This window comes from Mauremys reevesii, linkage group 11 (genome assembly GCF_016161935.1).
Source record: "Mauremys reevesii isolate NIE-2019 linkage group 11, ASM1616193v1, whole genome shotgun sequence".
Classification (NCBI taxonomy): domain Eukaryota; kingdom Metazoa; phylum Chordata; order Testudines; family Geoemydidae; genus Mauremys; species Mauremys reevesii.
The window spans coordinates 67,617,280-67,630,401 of record NC_052633.1 but is presented as its reverse complement, the minus strand read 5'-3'; the positions used below and the strand labels follow the sequence as shown (position 1 = coordinate 67,630,401).

The 13,122-nt window shown below is 46.4% G+C and overlaps 1 protein-coding gene across 3 annotated transcripts in view; it reads left to right on the top strand.

The window, feature by feature from the left end:
* The first annotated feature begins 2,668 nt into the window (after nucleotides 1-2,668).
* The window catches only part of SLC15A2 (solute carrier family 15 member 2), a 124,795-nt gene continuing 114,341 nt past the window's right edge, over nucleotides 2,669-13,122 (top strand). For all 3 annotated transcript variants that reach the window (XM_039495712.1, XM_039495707.1, XM_039495699.1), the window contains exon 1: nucleotides 2,669-3,332. The gene's annotated coding sequence lies outside the window, so the exon portion shown is untranslated. The remainder of the gene's footprint in view (nucleotides 3,333-13,122) is intronic.

The following is a 13,122-nucleotide window of genomic DNA, read 5'->3' as shown; positions in this document are numbered from 1 at the left end:
CCAGTACTCCCAGGCTTCACCTAGCTGAAATGTAGAGCCTATAATGGCAAAACACCAATTTAGACGCCATGATTCAAGGTAGAGATAGAGAACCCAGCTCATCCTAGTCATATGCAATGTCCTGCAGACTAGTGGGGCTACTTGTGTGACAAAGCGCTGGCCCCAGAAGGGGAAGATGTAAAACCGCTGGCAGGTTGTTGGATTCAAAGCAGTTGAATCAGAGCTATTACAGCATACAGAGCATGGAGTGCATGATGGCTGCTGGATGTGTGTCCATCCTAGCCTGGGAGCCACAAGTAGCAGTAGCATTTTGGGGCGCGCAGGGCTATAATATAAGTGAGTATAATACAAGTGGCGACACAGCCTCTCACTGGCTGGGAGTGCACCCTGCAATGTGACCGAGGGCAAGATCATGGAGGCCTTGGAGGGGGAAGGAAGACTGAGTGGGGAGGTGGCTTGGGGAGGAAGAGTCCATTAAAGGAGCTGGGAGGGAGTGGTCAAGGAATGTGCACTTGAACTCCCTTCTCTCCCAGCTCTCACCTGGGCCTGGTTTCTTCCCAGATCATAGGGCTGTTGGCTACAACAAGGCCTACTGGGAAGGATATAAAAGCCAGGTCCTGTGAGCTGGGGAGAGTCTACCTACCCTTCTGAAGGAGACAGGCATGGGGGTTAGGCCTTTCCAGGTAAGTGCCTAAGAGGTAATGACTACCTGCAGCCAGTAACCTAGGGGAAGGTCTTAAGAACCTGTGGAGGCCTTGGCTCCTAGACTTAGGAACACAAGGGTGAATGGAACCTGAGGAGAAGGTTTGGATGGGGAGAGGTTGCTGAGATAGGATTTTGATGTGTGTTAATGAGACAATTAAACCAGAGCCTGGAAGTGGAGATTCTGTTTTGGAACTAGATTTATGTATGAACACCTCAGCTCCAGGAGGGAAACTGAGGCAGCAGCTGCCACAATGTAACCCTTTCACAATGACTTTTTCCCCCCACCATCGCCAATGACAAAATGGCTATTCCGCTGGAAAACAGTGAGTAACACCAGCTGAGAGGCTCATTAGGATCTGTCTCATTCATGTGATTGGGGATGTCAGTCTGAGGAAGAAATTTGTTCCCATTTGTCATTAGCACAACAAGCTGCAATGACTCCTCTGGAGGGTGTCGGCATGTCTCTTTGTGGGGTCAATGGCTTGGTGGAAATGTTGTCTGCATTTGCTTGAGCTATGTGTCTGTAATGTAGTTTTACTTCTGAGTAGCTGAAAGCAGGGATTTGTAAGGGAAATGCTGACTGTGGCTAGCAATGCAGCAGTGTCACGAAAAGCAACATTAAACTCCTAACATCAGCTCCACTATGCCCTTCTGCTTGCTCTGGGGCTGCTTGACAGGCTGTCCCTTCCATGAGAGGGCTGAGCACCCTGACAAGTACTGGAAGATGAGCCTCCGATACAGTCTTTATTCAAGCTACAAAAAGACGTGCAGGCTTTCCTCTCTTGATAGGACATGTTGGCTTATTTAGCTGAGACATGCTCACTCAGCTCTGGCCGTGCAGAGGCACTCTGGGTTTACCAGGCTGTCCGCAACATAGAATGCTTCAGCGGGTCTGGATTTCACAGACGCTAGCCCCAAGGGGAAGAGGGTTTTTTTTGCCTCAGCTGCTGTATTGTGTCATCGAGGTGGCTTGCCTTGCCTTTGGAATGAGATTTCTGCTAATGGTACGCTATCCTCCATAACAGTGGTGTATTTTCAACATCTTTCCTCCCCCGCCTCCCATCCTAAAAATCTGATCCAGACTACTCACCACGGAAAGCACTTGGGATGGCCCATGGTTGTCATAGAGATATCTAGATTCCAAACGACTGTTCCAGAGGCAGCTGTGGCCTAGATGTTGGCAACGTGCAGGGAGAGACGGGAGTTCGAAGGAAAGTCTGAGGGGATTTTTGAGCATGTTAACAGGGAGGCTGGTCAAGGTTTAAGGGTTAGTGTGGAAGAAGGTTTGTGGAAGTGGAGTGAGAGAAAAAGTGAGTATAGGGCATACATGGAACAAAGGGAGTAAAAAGGGCTGTCCGTAGAGACCAGGGCAGCGATTGACTTGCTGATCTTGTAACTTGCAAAATATACCCCGTACAAAGTCTCTAGGTATGCAGATTATCACACAAGATTGCACCCCAACTTCCTGCATAGGTGTCTAACACAAGCTAAGGGAGCTTGTGTTGTTGTAGTAGACCAGCCACTAGAGGGAAATGGGATGCTCACTGTACCTTGTGTTACATGTGCAATATCTAACCTAACATGAAGATTAAATGCCAAAGGTTCCTAGTTTCCAAATAAATTTGATTAAAATAAGTATTGCCCATAGAACTTGCTAAAAGAATCTCTGAACAAACTTAAGAGTAAATTTCCTTTCAAGTTGTGATTGGCATCTGTTAAATAATGAGCAGTGCAAGGAATGAGCCAAAATTCTGACCTGTTCAAACTCAACTTTCTCCCCTGCAGAATCAGATTAAAATCCCCCCAGCAGATTGGAAGAATCCCACTCTGCTTTTGGTTTTGCAGGTTAAACACCATGAAGATGAACAGTCTCCCAAACTGAACCCTTTCTAGGTATCTCCTGCCTTGGTTTCTGTGCTGAAAGGCCAGAGGAGCCAATTAACCTCTTAGGCTGCAAGGTGGGGGATATTGAGGCTGAGAGGCTATTCTTAATTAATGGAAGCTCACCTGTGCAGGAACAGGTGGGACTTCTACAAAACCAGTGAGCTGCTAGAAGGAAGATAGCTGCAGGGAAGAAGGCTGTGGCCACTCTCCCTGGGTCAAGGGTGAGAAAGGGATTTGGACACCAGAGGAAGGGTTTGTCTAGCACACCCAGAAGACAAGGGTTTAGCTAGAAGGGTGGAGAAGGTGAGCCTGGGGTAGGAAGGAAGTACTCCAAGGGAGTGGCGAGAAGGTTTGCTGTAGCACAGACCTTGGCTGTGGGAGATAGGGTCCTGGACTGGAACCCAGAGGAGATGGAGGGCCAGGGTTCCCCTACCAGCCACTGAATGAGTGGCACAATCTGGGCAGTGAACTTGAAGACTCTCTGGGTCTATTTGTTCTTACCACTGAGGGAGTGAATCAGCCAGGCCAGTGGATTTAAGGACTGCCTGGGGCGGCGTGGAAGACTGTGATAGTTCCCTGGAAGGGAGAACTCTTTTGTGACTTGGTCACAAAGGGGAAGCAACCAAGCCATGAAGATGGAGAGCACAGAGCAAGGGGGGCCATGGCAAGAACAAATGATGGAAAGGGGTGTCAGACCTGGATGGAGCTAATCCCCTGAGCAGCCGGGAGGAGGTGCCCTACTGGTGAGTAGTGGACCCTTACAGTGTCCTTGAATTCTTCAAAGAAAGATGCCAAGTGGCTTGTTCAAGTTGGAGGGGGCAGACGGAGGCTAGCAAATCATTGTTTTCTCTGGGCACAATTCCATTTGGTTGCTCTTTTTAAAAGCTTGGCTACATAGTTGAGTCCTACAGCCAACTGGTCCAATAACACTCAGACTGCAAGCTGTATGGGACTGTAAGTTTATCCAGTGCTTAGCACAACAGAGCACCAGTCTGGGTGATGCTGCAATATTAATTGTCTGATAACGTGCCTTAACAGTAGTGATTTACCAAGAGCGTCTTGTTTGGCAATGTATAACGACCCAATTTTTCTCCATTTTACTATATTGAGTCTGTGTAATATTAATCAGATGTACATACTTTCTGTACTGTAGTAGTCTTATCATATAGCACATGAGATTTGTGTCCCTTGACTGCCCCTGAACGCTCTGCTTTTTCTTTAACGTGTCTTTAAAAAAATACAATCAAAATTTTCTGAAAACTGCAAGTCAACCTGTTCCTCTGTTTCCCAGCCCTCCAGGCTGATGCCAAAGCAAAGAGATGGTACATCTAGAGTCGGTGAGCTCTGGCTCTGAATTGTCAGAGTGGAGAGAACTAGAGTTTTCTTCATGACAATGTTCTGCCTGTAGTACCCAGGCTTTCAAAGCAAGAGACTGGTCTAACTCTCATACTGCAGCTGATCTCAAGCATCTAAGGAAAGAGGAACCAGGCCATATAAGACTTACCAGATCCAATTCCATAGCTTGAAGCAAATAGGAAACACTGCAGTTGCTGGAGAAGTGGTGTAACATGCCCCTGAGGCTAGCACTGCCTGGCAAGTGAGTGATCACATTCTGCACCAACTCTGAAGTGACCTTCAAGGGTAGCCTGATGCAGAGTGCCCTGCTGCAATCCAGTCTGAGGATTGTGGTAGCGCAGGCTGGATTTGACGGTAATGGTTTCAGTCACTTTCCTAAGTGTAGGTGGGAAAGTACTGTTGCCACCTTGCAATCCAGGAACACCCAGGGATTCAAAAGCTCCTCCAGTAGGTAACGTCTTGAGCAATGGGGTCTGCTAGAACATGATGCACTAGACAGGGAGACTTGTTCTGATTATTTGGTCTAAAACAGCACCAAGATTAGGACCCAATTGTGCTGAGCATTGTACAAATATCTAGTAAGAGACTGTCCCTGCCCTAAGAGCTTATTGTCTAAATAAACAATGGGTCAGAGAGGAAACAAAGGTTCAGAGACTTGCCCAAGGGCAATGGCAGTGCCAAGAGTAGAACTCAACCCTCTCGACTCCCAGGGAAGTGCTCTGGTGCCCTATGCACGGAACCACCTCTCCTGGCTTACTAAAACTATCCAAAGAGCTGTCTGCTAATATAAATGATGGGAAGGGGGAAAGGGGAATCAACCTGGCAGATCTCTGAAGTGAGTGACTTGGAAAAGTTTTTTTTTTTTTTGTTTTGTTTCTGTTTTTAATCACCCTTCTGTTCCCATCGGACAAAAGGAGGCCAGCATGTGTCTCATGCTTTCATGCCTGTCGTTGGAGCAAACGCTTCTGTTTTATTGCATATTATAAACACCATTCATTTAATGCCTTTGTTGCCTGTAACGAGTTCAGGCAGGGGGTGTCGAATGCAAATGGATCAAGCACCAGTCCGACGAGCTCCCCCATTTAAATTTTCATGCAGTTGATTAAGAAGTGGATCAGAGTTCCCTAAGGTTTGAGTAAACAGCAGACAGATGGTCACTGCAACAGAAATTTATGATACCAGAGTGGCTTATTCTGCTGCTGTAGCAGGCAAATACAAACCAAATGTTGCTGGGTGGAGAACTGCAATTTTATTTCACATTTAATAATTGAATGCCAGCTCTTCCCCCTAAACATAGGGCCAGATCCTTGGTAGGTGTAAAATGCCTTATTTCCACTGACATCAATGGAGCGAGGCAGACTTATACTTGCTGAGTATCTGACCCAGAGTTTTGCTAGATACACTTTTGCATCAGCATTCACCTCACCTAAGAGGATGGATCACTCTCCTCCTCTGCCTTGACCTGATTGATGTTGTCATCTTGAGCATTGTGACAACCATGGCATGCAAATCCCTCAAATACCACATTAAAATAGGGCCTTACCTTCAACTTGGGGAGGGGGAAAGACTCATACATTCTTGTTTGGTATCTATATTCATATAGGTGTAATTGCTTGGGGAATGGGGCCATCCATTCTGCTGTGTGCTGTAATAAGGTAGGTAGCTGTGCCATGAGATCTGAGCTAATACCTGTGGACAGTCAGAGCTTTAGAAGGGAGCAGTTGGCAGAAACAGTTCTGTTTACAGTGTCTGTTTCATGTGTTTTATCTTCCAATAAAGTACAGCACTTTATAACGTGTAGATGTCTGACTTATTAGGCAGTCACTTCCCCCAATGCCAGTTCCCTGCAGCTGCACCAGTCAAGAACACTCTGCTGCTTCTTTACTGTCCCATCACCTTGAAGTGTGTGCGCCTGCGCTGTTGGGAAGGGACCATCACTGCAGGAAGCTGTGGTTGGGTGCAGGTTAGTATGAAACCAGGGTGTCCTAGCTGGCCAGCTGCCCGAAGGCCATACCTCACTGGCATACAACAAAGCCAACTGCTGGGCCCTTCCCCTTTCGTACAGAGGAGTGGTCCATGGACATGACTGGCTGTAGACTGACGGGCTCAGTCTTGAGCTACCTGGAAGCTGCTCAGTTCAATACTATTTAAAGACTATTATGTACTGGGCTATTCACCTCTGTGGGCTGCCATTTCTGCCATTTGGCCTCCTTTCGTACTGCGCTTCATGTGCTCAACCTGATCTGAGGCCACGTTTCAGCCACATCCCTGAGGAGCAACGAACAATGAATGGGGGAAAGTTTCTCTCCTGAAATAGCTCTGCCCATCACTTCCATATTGCACTGTGTCTCTGAATTAAAAATGCAGGGCTGATTAGCTCTGTAAATATCTCCCAAATCCATTTGGATTCCGTTTTGCAGGTTGGTGGTGTGTGGTGGTTTTGTTGTTTTTGTTTTTTGCTACAGGATCAAGAGACCATGGTAATAAAACTGTCATAATTTTGTAACCATGACATGTCAGTGTGGTGCCAATCTCGCTGATAGAGGCCCTTAATCATAGCAGCCTTCATTCCAAGGTTCACTTTCATATTTCCTAATGAAACTTAAATGGCTTTAACTCTTCCAATCATGAACCAAGAAGAGCCTCCTGTATTACTCCCCTCCCTTTGACTTTAGAAATCTCATTCTCCATTTTATAGTGACTATTTTTTTTCTACCATTGACACCTGCGCTCTTGTCTACTCAATTATATTCTCATATTGCTGTGGGGATATTTGCAAAGCAATACATAAATTAGCATAGTGGAGCCTGAGTCTCAAAGATCAGATTCACATTTGAACTTTCCTAAAATTTGAGGGGGTGCTCTGATTTGGGGTTCTGAATGGGGCCATATAGAGATTCTACTGTGGTTCTAATACCACACCTATTGTCATGGTACCTGAGTGCCTTCCAGTAGGTCATTACATGAGGTGACTAGCATCCATCATATGGTTCCATTTTCCTCTCTCCTCTACCTGGGGGCAGGAGTGGGAGAGATTGCATGAGGGTAATTTTTTTCCCCCAAATTTTCTCTCTAAATACAAGTGTGTGTTAAGTGTTTTTATTAGGTCAAAGAAATATGCCTTGCACTTGGAATGGAAGGTGGTGAGGTTTGTGGTGATTCTTAGATCCTGCAGGAGTTCATTCCAGCCTTGGACCAGCCCCCCAGAAAATGCTCTCCTGCAATAAAGTCCAAGTCTGAATCTGGATCAGTTTTCTAAAGTCTAAGGGGTATGGAGCTGTTTGGACAAAGACCCCACATTTGCAATTTGAGCCTGGATTGGAGTTCTTCTAAACTCTGGGAGGGTTTAGACCTGGAGTAATAGTTTGGGTCTCCTTTCATAATTTTGCTTACAGCAGACTTTTCTGTCTGGCATATTTCTCATAATACCTTTCAGAACTATCAAAAGTAACTGCTGTTAACTGTACTGGTGATGATGAATATTGGTGGCTGGCTCCCCGAAGCTGCAGTACAGCCAAAAAGGTCATCAAGCCCCAGCAGAAGTTCCTTCCTCTAGTTCAGTCAGCTATTTTCTTGATGGGTCATGCCTCCATGTGGCACTCCCTGCATCTCTCTTTGATCCTAACCTTGCTCACATCAGAAGCCTGGGGAACGACAGAAATCTCTCGTCAGCATTGTGCTAACAACTCTTTGGTAATGGCAGCAGCAGTATCCATCAGGCCTGGTCTCGCGAATATTAATCTTCTAAGTGGATCTCTGCAGACTCATCCTGAAAAGCCTCCGCATCACCTCCTGAAAGTCTGAAAAGGGTCTTGGCACCTGTGTCCTAAAATGTGGGGCTGCCAGCCTATTGCTCCACAGGAGGGAAAGGTGCTACTCTGGGATTTGAATACACAGCCTCAATTCACTGCTCCCTCACACTTTATGCGTGACCTTGGGGAAGTCTTCTAGTCTCTTTGCCTCCATTTCCCATGTGTAAAATGAGGATACTAGAACTGCCCTCCTGCATAGGGATGTGGTGCGGATAAGTGCATTGAACACTCTAGTAAGTGGAAGAAACATAGATAGAAAGGCTCTGCTCCCAGGACCCTAAAGAAAATATCTATCTCCAAACCTAGTGTAAAGCTCTACTTAGAAAAGCTGCATTTTGACTTTTCAAAACTGTCCAGCACATTTAAACAGCAGCAGGGAGAAATGAAGGAAAACAGAGGAAGGAGCAATGATCTTTTCTGATGAAACTGGAAAAGAGAGGGCAAGTTGATGAGGCAGAGATGGGAGACAGCTGATCATGGATGCCAGGCGTTCCAAAGGAGAAGGCTCTTGCATGAAGACTTAAATTTATTTGTTTGTTCCAGTTGCCGAGGACCCCTAATATTTTAGAGGCTTTAAAAAAAATACTGTATTCATATACTTTATCTTAGAGGGCTGGAACCTCAGCTGAGGGAAGTAGGTATAGTTCCCATAGCTTCAATGAAGCTTAGATGCCAGTCCAATTCCCTGGACAACCTTTGGGTTCGCCTATCCTCTCTTCAGACAAAGTTTGCACAGAACATGGTTTCCTTTAGTACCTGTTTTCCCCCCCTCCACCATAAAAGGGGTGCTAAACTGTTTGTATAAGATGGTGTCAGATAGACTTACAAAGCCTGATCCTCCAGTGTAAGGGTGCTTTGTAACACCCTGATGCTTCCTTAGCTGGGTTCCTCTTGTGCAGGGGGATCACTTGGTGTGGTGGATCCTCTGTCCGCCTCTTCTCTCCTGGCTCCTGGTGCAGTGGGGTGTTGGCTTGGCTTGTCCCTGTGTAAACTTTGGGTGGGCTTGAGTTTACTGCCCTTCCCCACTGTCTAAAACCCCCTCAACTCCCATAGAAAGGCACCTGGAGACCTAGAATTCAGTCCCCCAGGATTTTCAGCAACGATTGCACAGGATCAACCTCCCCACAATAAAGTCCAAAAATAACCCAAGGAATGAACTTGAATTTTCAAATACCAACTTTATAGAATCTTGTAATAAAGCAACCTAATAAATTACTTAATTTTTATAACATGGCTACTTTATAATTCATATGCCTCATCTTCAGTTATACATTATGAAAACAAATTAAATTGAAACAGGTCAATTAGGTTGAGTTCTTCTGAGTCTGTTGGTCTTTGATCACCAAAATCTGTTCAGTCTGCTGAGTCAAAGGCACTGCAGCAATATCATCTCTCCTCTTGCTTGTACAAACCTCCAACTGAACTCAAGGCAGACCCTTCCCCCTCCTCTGCTGAAATCACTGTTATTAACCAACCACTCAGCTTAAGTATATAGATCTTAAAAAAAAAAAAAAAAAAAAACCTGCAGCAAAATGCTTCAGTGTTAGAGGCGGGAAACAGCCTGCTTTCTGCTTCTCTGACTCCACTTCTTCCAACCTGCACATGGCTTTTTGCAAAGCAGCTGCCCTGAATACTTGCCTTCATGGAGCCTGAATCCAGCAACAGGAAACCTACTGAGCATACCCAAAACTACCACACCCAATTCCAGAAACTTCTGGGTGTAGACTACTAATTGTGCATCTGCCTAGCAACTAGGGTGACCAGACAGCAAATGAGAAAAATCGGGACGGGGTGGGGGGTAATAGGAGCCTATATAAGAAAAAGACCCAAAAATCGGGACTGTCCCTATAAAATCTGGACATCTGGTCACCCTACTAGCAACAGTGACCCAGATGCAATGCATTCCTTGCCCCCCCCACAATAGATCTCTTAAAAAGAGATCCCCCTATTTGGCACATGGATCACACCTTCACCCCAGCAATCCTTGCCTGCTATAATGGCTCCTTGAGGACCTGGGCAGATGACACAGATTTGAGTAGCTCTGAAGCTGCTCTCATCTGCTCCAGGGACAGGCCTGGTGACTGACCTGCCTCAGGGTTGTATGTGCCCATATACAGGGAGCACAGACACTGGCTTTTCATTTTTCCAGGTGAGTGCTCCACCCATGCTCTGCCCCTCCCTCTCTGACCCTGCCTTTGCTTCACCTCTCCCTGCCCCAATCCACCACCACCAAACAGCTGATCAGCAGGGCCAGCCAAACAGCTGATTGGTGGGTGCTGAGCACCCACTTTTTTTTTCTTTTTTCTGGCAGGTGCTCCAGGGAGCACAAGCATAGTTTAGTAGCCATTGTACAATAGTGCTTGGCTATCCCTCATTGCAGCCATCATTTTAGACTAAATCTACCTCTGTCCCACTCCCAAGGGCTTTTGCTTGTCTTGATTCCTGATTCCCCAGAAACCTGAGGTTCTGGGACACTTCGCCCCTGAGAGTCCTTCCTATGCTTTTATCAGTCCTTAAAGGCACTGCACCATCGCAACCAGCACTGCAGCTGAGGGGGCCTACACGTGGCTTCCTCTTGAGTCCATCCTCATCAGTCCGGCACTGGTGACCTGTGAGGTTGTTGCAGTGTGTCCTGATGTGTTGCCTTCCCACAGGGAGTGGGTGTACTGCCTCCCACAGAGCGACAGTGTAACCATTTAGGAAACTGTGAACAAAGGTGTGGGATGGAGTATCTTCTAGTTAAAGCATAGGTCTGGGAGTCAGGAGACTTGGATTCTATTCCTGGCTCTGCACAGATGTCTGTATGGTGTTGGGCACATCACTTCCCCTTGCTGGGTGTTTGTTTCTCTTCCTATAAGACTGGAGTAATGCCATGTCCGGAGTGGAAGCTGAGGCCTGATTCACTAATTTGTGAAGCTCATTGTGATCCATGGGTAGACTGCTCCTACAAAGTGTAAAATCTTTGCTATTCCTCATCCACCTCTCTACTCCTCTTCTAAATGTTCTCACCCCCTTCCAACTGCGGATACCTTCTAACCTCACCCCTGCAAACACCACCTCAAATCACCCCCTTCCTGCTTTTCCTTTGCACTTCCCACTGTTGACTTCCTTAGACAGCATGATGATAGGACCATCCCTTGGTCTAGCACCCTCTACCTGATCTCTCCTGCACTGTTCTGAACAATCGGCGGAGAGGCAGCCACAGCTCAAAGGATTCAAGGAACTCGTGGCATCTTTCTTTGCTCTTCCTTCACTTTAGCTCTTGCTCTACCTATCCCTTTTACTTTTCTATCCCTTCTCTTATTGCTTTCTAGTACTCGCAGCTTGGTCCTAGCTCCTTAGCAGCATCCTCCAAAGTTGTTCTGCTTATGATGCAGCCAAGTATGAACTATTTCCTGAGAAGGGTGCTGTTAAGTAAAAGGATGTATTACTAATTAGGGTAAATGTCACTGCAAGAGCACGCTGACTTTGTTAGAATTAATGGCCCAAAGCATTACCACTTGCAGCACCTTTCGAAGTTAATGGTATTGTATTAACTGGGATATTACAGGGAGCGAGGGATGCGGATCCATCACTCCTGAATGTCCTAGAGCAGCACGTCTGTCATTCCATTAGGGCTAGAATAGCATCCAAGTTCTTTATGCCTTAAAGATTCGCTCCTGCACAGCCATTTCTCAGATTGATCTCTGAACGGCCCCAGCGAAAGGCTCAGTCATCCATGGTAGAAGGGTGAAGAATTCACCCTGATTCTAATTGCAGCTGACGAGGTTGCCAACGACACAAAACTATATGAACTACCACCATAAGCACACCTGGAAGAAAAGGGGGTAATGAGCGATTGTAAGGTGCTGGCTTGTCCCCAGCCCACAAAGATCCGCTGTCACACCCAGAATCTGTTTTCAGGCAGTTTTATTTTCCAAACATAGGCAAAAAGCACAAACAGTTCCTCAGCCTCCTGGGCTACAGCTCCCAGGGGGCTTTCCCCTTTGCTTCTCAAGGCTGGCCTACACCTAAAATGTAGGTTGACCTAGCTATGGTCCTGGGGGAGGGCGTATGAAATATTAACACCCCCATGAGATGTCATTAAGCCAACCTAAGCCCCAGTGTAGATGGTGCCAGGCTACCACCTCTTAGAGAGCTGGATTTATTAGTGATGGAAGAACCCTTTCTGTGACTGTAGGGTCTAGCCGTAGGGTCTACACAAATGCTATCTGTGCTGCTGTAGCATTTCCAGTGTAGACGTACCCTGAGGGCTGGCCTCCACTAGAAACTTAGGTCAACCCAGCTACGCCGCTCAGAGGTGCGAAAAATCCACACTCCTGAGCGACACAGTTAAGTGGACCTAACCTCTCGTGTAGATGGTGCCAGGTTGAAGGATGAATTCTTCTGTTGACCTAACTACCGTCTCTGAGGGAGGTGGATTAACTTCAGTGGTGGGAGAGCCCCTCTCATTGTAGCGAGCATCTGACCTGAAGCACTGCCGTGCTGGAGCTGTGCTGCAGTAGCAGTAAGTGTAGATGTAGTTTGAGTCTGGCCCTACTACAGGATTCTTATTCTTTTAGCTGAGCACTGCCTCCCAGGTCTTTCTCCCTGGAGACCTTTTTCCCCACAGCAGGTTCCCACTGGTGTCTCTCCCAAGGTACTCTCTGCTGTTCCTGATTCCCCTTCCTTACTGATAGACCAGCTCTTTCTAGGCAACACCTCTCCCCTCCTCAGCTGCACCTACTTAATGACCAGGGCTGTCTGGTCCTAGGCCTCTGGCTGTTGAAGGGCAGAACACCCTGTTAGAGATCAGCAGAAATACTAACCCCTTTATGAGGGCCTGATTCAGCAGCCATTACCTATGCTGAGTATTCACATGAATAGTCCCATTGAACTCGTATGAGTAAGTACGACAGCATGAATAATGGTGGCAAGGTTGGGCCCTTAGCCTAGAGGACTCAGATATAAGGAAGTGTCAACTGAGCATTGGGTCCTTTAGAACATTAGGCATATTCCTCAGTGGCAGGAACACAGGGGGGAGGTGGTAGGGGCGACCAAAAATGTTGTCAATGTTTTTTGACAAAACTTGGGGGTTTTGAACCAGTGAAAAACATCATTGGAAGTGTCCATCTGCTTTCTTCAATTTTTTTTTTTTAAATTTGTTCATTGGAAAACCAGACCTGTTTGTAGAAAAACATCTATTTTTTTTTCCAGACAGTGTCAACTTTCTGCTGAAAATTTTGCTGAAACCAAGAAAATTTAATGAAAAAGATTTCTCCTTTTTGGAGAAATTATATTTTCCTCCTTGGTGGAGGAAATATACAATTACCCGTTGGGTGGGCAGATGGCTTTACAGGTTTGGTAATAGAAACTCTTCCCTTTG